The sequence below is a fragment of the Danio rerio genome, chromosome 10 (genome assembly GCF_052040795.2).
Source record: "Danio rerio strain M-AB ecotype USA chromosome 10, GRCz13ab, whole genome shotgun sequence".
NCBI lineage: Eukaryota > Metazoa > Chordata > Actinopteri > Cypriniformes > Danionidae > Danio > Danio rerio.
In genome coordinates, this window is record NC_141030.1 from 23,517,351 (window position 1) to 23,529,135 (window position 11,785).

The window sequence follows — 11,785 nt, forward strand, 5'->3', positions numbered from 1 at the left end:
GTCATTTCTTCTCTACACGCAAGAGATTGTCTTTAAAACATCTGAATTATGCAGTCATATGAATATAGTGGAAATTTACAATAGGTTTGGTGGCTTTTGAAGTTTGGCATTAGTTAGCGAGACATTCTCGGCTTACTCTGAATGGACCACGTCTGTACTTTATTCATAGATTTTTGATATAATGTCAACTGATGTTTTTTAATTTAGTTAACTATACAACATGCTGCTCTCTTGATCACAAATAAGCATTATATTGGCATTAATATTATATTATATCAGCATTATATTGGTAATTGGTGGGAATATATACTAAAAGGCTTTATTTTGAAAATATTAAGATTGTTAGAGATCTTTTTTTAATTCAGGTGGAGGTTTTTTAAAAGTCGGTTAAATTTGTGAATGAATTAATTGTTATGATAACACATTAGGTTCGACTGACAAATTACACCCAAAAAGTGTAGCTTTAGAAAAGAAATATTTAATGCAACATTGATTTTTGTAATGCTGTGCTTTAGAATGTAACTCACAAAATATGTTTAAAATAACCTTTTCATCCAAATAGGACTAAAGGAGTGACCTTGAAATTTAGGAAAATTTAGCTTGTCCTGTACCTCTGATCTACAATGTGATTATAAAATTGCAGGAATATTTTACATCCCAAGATATGCTTTTTATTATTTTTTCAATCTGTCTCTTAATTACACATTCAGCTTCAAATATCATGAAATAATTAAGACTGATTTTAATCTTTTTTGTGTGTGTGTTTACTGTGTTAAGTAAATAAACCTTTGTATGAAAAAATAGTTTTCTGCATTATTTTTTTGTAACTTTAGTATTAAAAAAACACATGTTGGGCTTTATTTTGAAGGCCCATGCGCAAACGCTTTCAGGGCGTGTCAGAATCCACTTTTGCTAATTTAAACGGAAAAATCCCCTTTGCGCCGTGGCGCATGGTCTAAAAGGGTTTAGTTTATTTTCTTAAGGAGTTATAGGTGTGTTTTGAGGATAAACCAATCAGAGTCTCATCTGCCATTCCCTTTAAGAGCCAGTTGCGCCGTGCCACGGCACATTTGCTATTTACATGACGTAAAGTAAGTGTAAGTGGAAAACCTGAGTATTTCACTAGCAAGTAAACAGTTAAACAAAGCATCTACAGAGCGAGAATAAGAGATAAGGCATCTCATAATCTAGTTTCACTTTCGCTCTCAGGGATAGGGAAACCTTTACCACAGACATCGATTAGCCTATAAATAATTAATTTCGTTTGTTAAGTGCAAAGATTTGTTTCAAAACTATTTCTAAATTCAGTTCTAATTTCCAGCAAACGAATAAATGAGCAATAGTAACGAAGTGTGGTCAAAATACCGAGTTATTTACAAATACACCTGCTATGCCCTATATGGTCTAAAACCTGACAGGTGGATAAATCTAAGCTTGTTTTTAATAAAACAAATAAAAATATGGATATTATAAATAATACTGCTAATAATAATATAATTATACAAAAGCAAATTGAATGAACTGAAAAAGCCTCCCAAGATTAAGAAAGCATAAAGGCAGTGGTTTTTAAATTTATTTAGGCTAGAAAATAATGTTTTGTAATATTTTAATCATTTATATTTATGTGACTCTTGCGCCAAGCTAAAACTAGCAAATAACAATTGCGTTGCACCTTGCGCCACATTGCGCCGGGCCCAGTTGTGTCTGTTTCCACTGGGGTTGAACAATATATTGTTTGAGCACCACTATCGCGATGTGTGCATCTGCAATTGTCACATCACAGGATTAGATTGTTTATTACAATTTTTTAAATAAAAATATAATTTATTTTTTTTATATTATTGTATGTAAATATTTATACAAGGATGGCCATGTTATTTTGTGTGTGATTGTCCAATTTTGCAACTGTTATATTTCCTAGAACACCATAAAGCACTGTTTATTTACCTTTCATTTTTCATTCATTCGTTTTCTTTTAGGCATAGTCCCTTTATTAATCCAAGGTCGCCACAGTGGAATGAACCACCAACTTATCCAGCACGTTTTTATGCAGCGGATGCCCTTCCAGCCACAACCCATCTCTGGGAAACATCCACACAAACTCGTTCACACACACACACTCATACACTACAGACAATTTAGCCTACTCAATTCACCTGTACCGCATGTCTTTGGACTGTGGGGGAAACCGGAGCACTCGGAGGAAACCCACTTAAACGCAGGGAGAACATGCAAACTCTACACAGAAGCACCAAGACCCAGCCGAGGCTCAAACCAGCGACTTTCTTGCTGTGAGGCGTCAGCACCACCTACTGCGGCACTGCATCACCCACCTTTCATTTTTGCTCTGTGGTATTTATGTATGCTTGTAATTTATTTTATTAAAAAGATTTGATCATGCCAGTCAATCTTTATGACTTAAATATTTTCAAATAGAGGTATTTAAATTGTTGGGTGAAATTAAATTCATATCGCAATACAATTTGCAGAAAAAAAATATCTCAAAGTCAGATTTTTCAAATATCGTGCAGCCTTAGTTGCTACATTCTGCTCAACTCTGTTACATTGGTTTTAAAAATGAAGCATTTGTAAAGCACTGATAGATTAAGCATGTGACTATATCCAAAATTAAATTGATGTCACATACTCTGGTGGGAATCTCTGTTGATTTGTCTTAATTGTTCTCATTATTTTCTATAAAATATTTAGGATACACCAATAGAAGAGAATTATTTGTCAACTCTATTATTATTTCCTGCCTGATTCTTCGTGCATTACTCCAGCCTGTCTTCTGACTCTGCTTCGCCTTCTGCCTGCCCACGACCCACGCCTGACACACGGACTCTGATACTCGCTACCTGCCCACGACCCACGCCTGATACACGGACTCTGATACTTGCAGCCTGCCCACGACCCATGCCTGGTAAAACCCTCTGTGTCTGTTCATTGCCAGTCTTGATACTTCATAGACTGTTGTGGATGTGTGTTTGCACTTTAGTGCATACTGTGTGTTTGAGTGAAAGCTTGACTAATAAATACTGCATAATGGATCCCTCCGTGTCAGTCTCCGCGTTACAGAAGACTTCGCCCAACACGGATCCCGCAGCCATACAGGTTTTGTCACATGAAGTCACAGCTCAAGCTCAGGTACTAACTACACATCAACAGCAACTAACGCATTTGACTCAGCTAACAGATGAACTGGTGAAATCTCTGCAAAACCTGCAAGCTGCTTCCACAGCGCAACTAACCGCCAATTACTCTACGAGTCAACCCTTGCTGACACAGACCCAGACTGCCTCAGGAGTTCGTTTGGCATTCCCCGATAAATTCACAGGTAACCCAGCTAAATGCAAAGGCTTTTTACTGCAGTGTAAGCTGTTCATTGCCCAGCAACCCCATCTATTTAAGGATGAAAATGGTAAGATCGCTTTTGTATGTTCACTGCTTTCTGGAAAAGCTTTAGACTGGGCTACCGCAGTTTGGCCAGACAGTACCCCGATATTCCCCTCATTTAATGACTTTCTCAAACGATTTTGCACTGTATTTGATCATCCTGAGGGTGGCCGTAATGCTGGTGAGGAGCTTTTGTGTGTACAACAGGGAGATCGACCCGCAGCTGAATTCGCTCTGCATTTTCGCACGCTGGCAGCGCAGACAGGCTGGGCTGATGATCCACTCACTACACTCTATCGGAAAGCTTTGAGACCAGAATTGCAAAAAGAGATGGCATGTCGTGATGAGGGGAAGACACTGTACCAGCTTATCGAGTTATCTATCAGGTTAGACACATTGCTCCGCACTCGTAACCCTCTGTGCTCTGCCATTTCCAGCCCTGTATCCCCTGAAACTCCCACGGAGCCCATGCAGTTGGGCAGGACTCGTTTAACCCCTGAAGAACGTGAACGGAGGAGGAGGAACCACTTGTGCATGTATTGCGGACTTTCAGGTCACATGAAGATCTTATGCCCCAACAAACCTCCACCTAAGGCTCTTCCGGTGAGTGCCACCACCGTTTTCACGACTACCAATGACATTGTGAGCGTTCCTGTCTGTCTAAAATATAAGGAGACTGAGATTTCGACTTTGGCTATGGTCGATTCAGGAGCCGCTGGTGACTTTATTGACTGCAAGTTTGCTTCTGCTCACTCCATCCCTCTAACTTCCTGTAATTCCTCCCTAGCCATCACTGCTATAGATGGGCGCCCCCTGGGGGATGGACACGTAAAGTTCCAAACGTTGCCATTAGTTCTTCGCACAGGCTCTCTTCACGTAGAGGAAATCTCTCTCCTTGCCATTGACTCTCCCAGACACCATGTTATACTCGGACTCCCCTGGTTACAACTTCATGACCCTCAAGTCTCCTGGAAGACTGGTGAGATTGTTAAATGGAGCGAAAAGTGCGTTACCCAATGTCTACACTCTGTTTCCCCTGTTCAGATAAACACCATATCCAGTATGGAGGAATCCGAGATCTGTCAAGTCCCCGAGAACTACCATGATCTCCTTGAAGCGTTTAACAAACAAGAAGCTACCAAGCTCCCACCTCATCATGAGTACGACTGTGCCATTGATTTATTACCCGGTACCACGCCTCCTCGTGGTCGTATTTTTCCCCTCTCTCAACCAGAAACTGAAGCCATGAACTCGTACATCTCTGAGGAGCTAGAGAAGGGGTTTATAAGACCGTCTACTTCACCTGCTTCAGCTGGTTTCTTCTTCGTCAAGAAGAAGGATGGCAGTTTGCGCCCATGTATCAACTCCAGAGGATTAAATGAAATAACCATCAAGTACCGTTACCCGTTACCCCTAGTTCCAGCAGCCCTTGAACAACTCCGCTCAGCCCAATATTTCACCAAATTGGATCTCCGCAGCGCTTACAACCTTGTCCGAATCTGCCAAGGAGACGAGTGGAAGACCGGGTTCTCTACCATCAATGGCCTCTACGAATATCTTGTTATGCCCTTCGGCCTAGCTAACAGTCCTTCAGTGTTTCAGGCGTTCATAAATGAGATATTTCGAGACATGCTCAACCAGTGGGTCATCGTGTACATCGACGATATCCTGATATACTCCAACTCATTGCCAGAACACATTAAGCATGTCAGAGCTGTGCTAAATCGCCTCATTCAGCATCGATTGTATGCTAAAATCTCAAATTGTGAGTTCCATAAGTCCTGCATATCCTTTCTGGGTTACGTTATCAGTCCCGAGGAAGTGGCCATGGACCAACAAAAGGTGGATTCTGTCACTCACTGGCCTCGACCCGAAACCATTCGGCAGTTACAACGTTTCCTGGGATTCGCCAACTTCTACAGACGGTTCATTAGGAACTTCAGTTCAGTAGCTGCTCCTCTCACAGCCATGGTCAAAGCCAATAACGCCCGCCTGAAGTGGAACTCGGAAGCCATTAAAGCGTTTGACCAGCTCAAAGCCTGATTCACCCATGCACCCATTCTGTGTCATCCAGACCCTGCACGGCCATTCATTGTTGAGATCGACGCCTCCAACTCCGGTGTCAGAGCCATCCTGTCCCAAAGATCCCCGACCTCTAACAAGCTCCATCCCTGTGCTTTCTATTCCCGCAAGCTGAGTCCCGCCGAGAGAAATTATGACGTGGGTAATCGTGAACTCCTCGCCATGAAGGCTGCTCTCGAAGAATGGAGACATTGGCTTGAGGGCGCAAAACACCCATTCACAGTTATCACAGATCACAAGAACCTGGAGTACATCAGATCCTGCGAACGCTTAAATCCCAGACAGGCCAGGTGGGCGCTGTTCTTTAAAGGATTTGACTTTCAAGTTACTTACATCCCAGGCTCAAAGAATATCAAGGCAGATGCACTCTCTCGTATCTCCGACGAGGATACTGCACTAGAGGAAGTAGAACCCATTTTGAAGAATCCGCTCATTGTAGCACCCATTCGATGGGACATTGAACATGAGATAACGCAGGCTTCTGACCAAAATCCCACTCCGCAGGCATGCCCCGAGAACAAGATCTATGTGCCCCCTCTGCTCCGTGGAAGACTAATGGCTGAAGTGCACAATCACCCCAGTTCGGGTCACCCAGGCAGTACTGCAACTGTGCAACTGATCCAGTCTCGTTATTGGTGGTCATCTATGCACAAAGACGTGATTGACTTTATCAATAAATGTTCCCCCTGTCAGATGGCTAAGCATTCCCGTCACCGTCCAGCTGGTCTGTTACAACCTCTAGAGCTCCCCCGTCGCCCATGGTCTCACATAGCAATTGACTTTATCACGGATCTACCCCAGTCACAGGGTAACACCACCATTCTCACGGTCGTGGACCGTTTCTCCAAATCCTGTCGCCTGATCGCTATACCCAAATTACCCACAACCCTGGAAACAGCAGAACTTCTGTGTGAGTACGTCTTCCGATATTACGGTTTGCCTGAAGACATTGTTTCAGACCGAGGTCCCCAGTTCAAGTCCCGACTATGGTCAGCCTTCTTCCAGAACCTTCAAATAAATATAAGTTTAACTTCCGGTTATCACCCTCAGTCCAACGGACAGACAGAATGTCTCAACCAGGAGATCGGTCGCTTTCTGCGCACCTACTGTCATTCCAACCAATCAGACTGGAATAAATTCCTCATGTGGGCTGAGTATGCACAGAACTCTCTCAGGAAGGCATCTACGGGTCTGACTCCTTTTCAATGTGTGCTGGGTTTCCAACCTCCCCTATTTCCCTGGTCAGGTGAAACCACAGAGCTCCCAGCAGTTGACACCTGGTTCAGAAAGTGCAAGGAGGTCTGAAACGCAGCTCATACCCATTTGTCTCATGCCATTCGAAGATTCAAGGAGCAAGCCGACCGTCATCGTCGTCCTGGCCCCACGTATTCCCCAGGACAATGGGTATGGCTATCCGCTCGAGATCTTCGCTTGAGACTACCCTCCAAGAAGCTCAGCCCTAGGTACGTGGGTCCGTTTCAAATTGAATGCCAAATATCACCTGTTTCTTTTCGACTGACACTCCCTAACCATTATCGCATCTCTCCTACTTTCCAGTTTCCCTGCTCAAGCCTGCTGTTGGCCCAGCCGAGACGGATAGGGAGGTGGCAGCCGGTGAACAGGGTCCCCCGCCTCTCATGATCGACGGAGAGGAAGCCTATCAGATCCACAAGATCCTGAGATCCAGACGCCGGGGTGGTCAACTCCAATACCTCATCGACTGGGAGGGGTACGGCCTGGAGGAAAGATCATGGATCAATCGTAAGGACATTCTTGACTTAACTCTGTTGGATGAGTTCCACTTGCAGCATCCGGATATGCCGGCCCCTCGCCCCCATGGAAGACCCCGGCGTCGAGACTCTTCTCACTTCAGGAGCCGTTCGTTGGGGGGGGGCTCTGTCACCGCCTCGGTCCCAGTCATTCCCCTCGCTGGCCAGCAGAGGCCGCCATCTCCGGACTTTTAGCATTACATCATCCGTACACGCTGATTGTGCATCCACCTGTTCTGAATCAAGCTAACGACCCACGTACCCTTTATAAGCCAGCTCCAAACACTCAGTCAGTGCGAAGTCTTGTTTAGCCCCGGCCAGCATTACTGAGCGTTATTCCCTGCCTGATTCTTCGTGCATTACTCCAGCCTGTCTTCTGACTCTGCTTCGCCTTCTGCCTGCCCACGACCCACGCCTGATACACGGACTCTGATACTCGCTACCTGCCCATGACCCACGCCTGATACACAGACTCTGATACTTGCAGCCTGCCCACGACCCATGCCTGGTAAAACCCTCTGTGTCTGTTCATTGCCAGTCTTGATACTTCATAGACTGTTGTGGATGTGTGTTTGCACTTTAGTGCATACTGTGTGTTTGAGTGAAAGCTTGACTAATAAATACTGCATAATGGATCCCTCCGTGTCAGTCTCCGCGTTACAATTATCATATTTTAGTGAATTTCTCATTCATTTGAAAAAGATTATAATAAAATTTTAAAAAATACAACCAAGTTTTAGACATTCCTTGTGGTATCTGATATGATTGTAGAAAATATCAACTTTTTTGTCAACTCTGTTAGTGGTTTAAAAGTTTATGGTGAATTTATAGAAAACAAATCCTTTTTGAATTTTCCCTCCTCTCGGCTAAATTCTAAAATCGCAGGTAATGCAATTATTTTTGCCTAGTTTTCAAGGCTACTTGTGATTTATTATCCTTCTCACCAGTTTTTATAGTGTGCCTCACAGCACTTTAAAGATTGTTTTGTAAAATGCTGAGCTCTTCAGAGCTAATGTTTGAACGTTTATCATTATTATTTTGCTTCAACCCCTTCCTTTGCACAGATTAACCTTTATTGCAGCTTCTGTGGATCTGGTGTTGACTTCTGTAGATAGATACCACTTATCTGTCATTTGTGTTTTCGTTTTTTTATTATGTTTTGTCAGAACTTTTATTCTTCTCTTGCTGTAGAGGCTGTAATTCTGGAAATAAATAGAGGCCATGTTGGGGCTGAATAAATTTACACTACAATCACTGGTGCTGTTTTACACACTGCATGTACTAAAATGTACACTGATAATAACTAAATTTAAACAAACAAATTAGATTTAGTTGTATTCAAAATAATTTGTTTGTTTAAATTCAGCCCAAATAAATTGTTTAGCAAATCCAAGGAATCATCTTTTAATCATTTACTTTTTACACTTACAAAGAAAAATCTAAAAATGCTGCCATGCCCAAAATGCATTTTATTAAAAATTACATCAGCACTCCTATGAAATCGTTTTTTGTTTTTTGTTTTTTTCAAATATTTCCCAAGTGCTGTTTAATTGAGAGCACAGATTAAAACAGTAATATTAATAACTAATTTCTAATAACTGTCAAAATAATTTATTTCTTTGCCATGTTGAGAGTATATAATATTTTAGTTATTTTGCAAGATACTATTTCAAAGACAGTTTGGTTCACTACACTAGAAAATTAATTCATTGGATTTACAACATTTTTTTTTTAAAGTAAGTGGTTGCAAACAATTTGGATGGGCTGAATTTAAACAAACAAACTCTTTCTGATTACGTACTCCTGTATACATTTCTGCAGAGCACCAATTTTTTTCCAGGAGCTACTTTTTTTTTTACAGTTTTTATTTTCAGGAATTTACCAGAGGTCGCTGTGTACGCTTTTTGAGATCTCAAATTTCCATGATGTCCTCACTGCAGCCACTTGATGACATTGGTGATCGTCAACTACGTAGTAGACATTGTACCGCCCACTAAGGTAACATCCATGCTACTATGATGGTTAGGTTTAGAGTAGAGGGAGGTGTAGGCGATCGTCAACTACATAGTAAACCTTGTAGCACCCACTAAGGTAACGCCCATCCAACTGTGATCATTCTCTTTATTCTCTATTTCCACTTGGGGATACTCATCCCGAGGCCCTGATCCCAAGGTTTCCATATCTTGACCAGGCTGTATCCTAAACAGCTGCTGTGGTGGTCATGGAGGAGTAGAGAGCATGAGACTGATTCCTGTGACGATTCAGGGACAGACGAGTCTTTGCTGAGGTCCAGCTTCCAGAAATCACAGAGCACAACCACCTGAATACTAATTACACACACCAGCACCATCAATCACCACACCTATAAAGACTCACCTTTTCCAGTTGTACATTGGCTGGAATCGAAGTCAGATGGTTCACCTCACCTTCTCCCCTACTCGCCTTCTTCCGTGGATGTTTCCCTTCTGCCATGAGGGTTCTCCTAACCTCTGGATGCACATGCTGTGATAAAGGGAAGTGACTTTAATACTCTGATGGTTGAATGAAGATACTTGTTTTCCTTGTGAACTGCTCACAAGACCACTCTCATTCCAAGAATATCACTTGTCTGCTTCTCCAATTGATCTATCCACATTGTTTTGAATAAATTGACAAAAAGAGATAACCATCCAGGTCTTCATTGTGTGACCGTGACAGCAAGTAACTGGGTAAACGTAACAGTCAGAAAGCTGTCCATATGGAGGTAAGCGGTCAGCTGGTAAGCGAGAAAAGGAACAATGTCATACCACCCCAAAGCATTCCTTTTAAAGACAAAATGCAGCCATACGTACTTCTGGTTATATAATTTGCAATCTCCAGAAATTTGTATAGAGGTACATTTTTTGAATGAGCCTCTGTTGCAACAATTGTAGTAATGTTCTTACTTAATTTTTATTTACAATTTACAATATTTCTTTGTTTAAATTCAGCCCATATAAATTGCTTACCTTAAATAATTTTAAAGCTTTTTTGTTTTGTTTTGTTTTGTTTTGTTTAGTTAATTATTCAAGTCAATGGACAACAGTAGTTGTCCATTGACTTGAAAAAGTCATATTTTATTATCCTACAATATTGACCATAAATATTATTTTAACTGAATTAAAAACTGCTTTTTTCCAACCAAACTAAAGAAAAAAATACTTTATTCAGAAAAAAAAAATATTATAGGAAATGCTGTAAAATAATCTCTTGAGAAATATTTAAAAAAGAATAAAATTTTCACAGGAGGGATGATGCCTATGCCATGCTACATGCTATATAATACATTGAGCTATTCCAATATTGTCCTGAAATGAAAACGAAAGCCTATTCTGCATGTTAATAGCTTACCTTTGAAGAATTTTACATATATTTAAATTCCATTCAAATCCATTCTGTCCGTTTAGATTGGATTGTCATTAATAATGCTGTTTTTGAGCTGTACTGGGTTCATGTGCTCCAGAAAGTGTCACTGTGGGACTGGTAAAAGCTGGCTGGCTTTGTTATTGCTGCTGTCTGGAGTGGGGAGGGTGGCCACAGAGAAAATGGCTTTCGATCTGCTTTCAACTACTAGCTAGGAAAAGAGTAGCATGACTCAGTGGATTTGCTTGCTCTTTAGGGAAGAAACAGACTGCTTGTGATGAGCTCTGTGGCCTTCTGATTGAGCTGTCATTGTTATTCAGTTGCTGATAGCACTGATTTCAGAAGAACGTGGGGAATTAGAATTTTCAAAAATAACTGTACAATTTAAACGTTGATTGTGTAATCAGTATAACATGAACCAAAAAGTTAGAACAGTCATCATATATTTAGTTGAAGTTGAAATTATTAATCCCTGTTGTGGTTTTTCACAGTATTTAATGTATTTTTTTTCTTCTGGAGAAAGTCTTATTTGTTTTATTTCAGCTATAATAAAAGCAGGTTTTATAATTTTTAAAAACATTTTAAGGTCAATATTAGCCCCTTTTATTAGCAATATTTTTTTTGATTGTCTACAGAACAAACCATTGTTACCATTGCTTAAATTACCTAATTAACCTAGTTAAGCCTTAAATAGCAATTTTACTTTGTTATGTATTGTCATCATGGCAAAGATAAAAGAAATCAGTTATTGAAACTATTATGTTTGGAAATGTGTTGAAAAAAAATCTTCTTTCCATTAAACAAAAAATATACAGGGGGGCTAATAACAATTCAGGAGGTGTAATAACTTGGACTTCAACTGTAAGTCTGTATAATAAAACATTAAATTATTCAAACAATGTGGCATGCTAAAAACTAAAACATTCGAATGGAATATGTCCAAAACACAAAGACCATTACGTAACACTTTAGTTTAAGTACTAATTCTCACTATTAAATAGAGGCTTATTACCTGCCTGTTTTTAAGATATTGACTACTTAGTAATACTTATAAAGTACTTATCTACATTCCCTGTAATGCATGCAATGTGAGTTTTTTTTAGCAACTGACATTTGCTACCAGTTTGATATGGTAGTATAAATGAACCTTTCAACAG

At 40.7% G+C, this 11,785-nt stretch overlaps 2 long non-coding RNA genes across 4 annotated transcripts in view; one reads left to right on the forward strand and one right to left on the reverse strand.

Annotated features, from left to right (window-relative positions):
* Nucleotides 1-2,403, forward strand: part of LOC147842043 (uncharacterized) — a 120,407-nt gene extending 118,004 nt beyond the window's left edge. For all 3 annotated transcript variants that reach the window (XR_015501007.1, XR_015501005.1, XR_015501006.1), the window contains one exon: nt 1,980-2,403. This is a non-coding gene — a long non-coding RNA (uncharacterized LOC147842043). The remainder of the gene's footprint in view (nt 1-1,979) is intronic.
* On the reverse strand, nt 833-10,436 carry LOC141376347 (uncharacterized). Its single transcript, XR_015501001.1, has 3 exons — nt 9,335-10,436; nt 7,909-9,036; nt 833-2,755 (listed from the first exon to the last, which is right to left on the reverse strand). It is a non-coding gene; the product is annotated as an uncharacterized LOC141376347 (long non-coding RNA).
* Nucleotides 10,437-11,785: the final 1,349 nt, after the last annotated feature.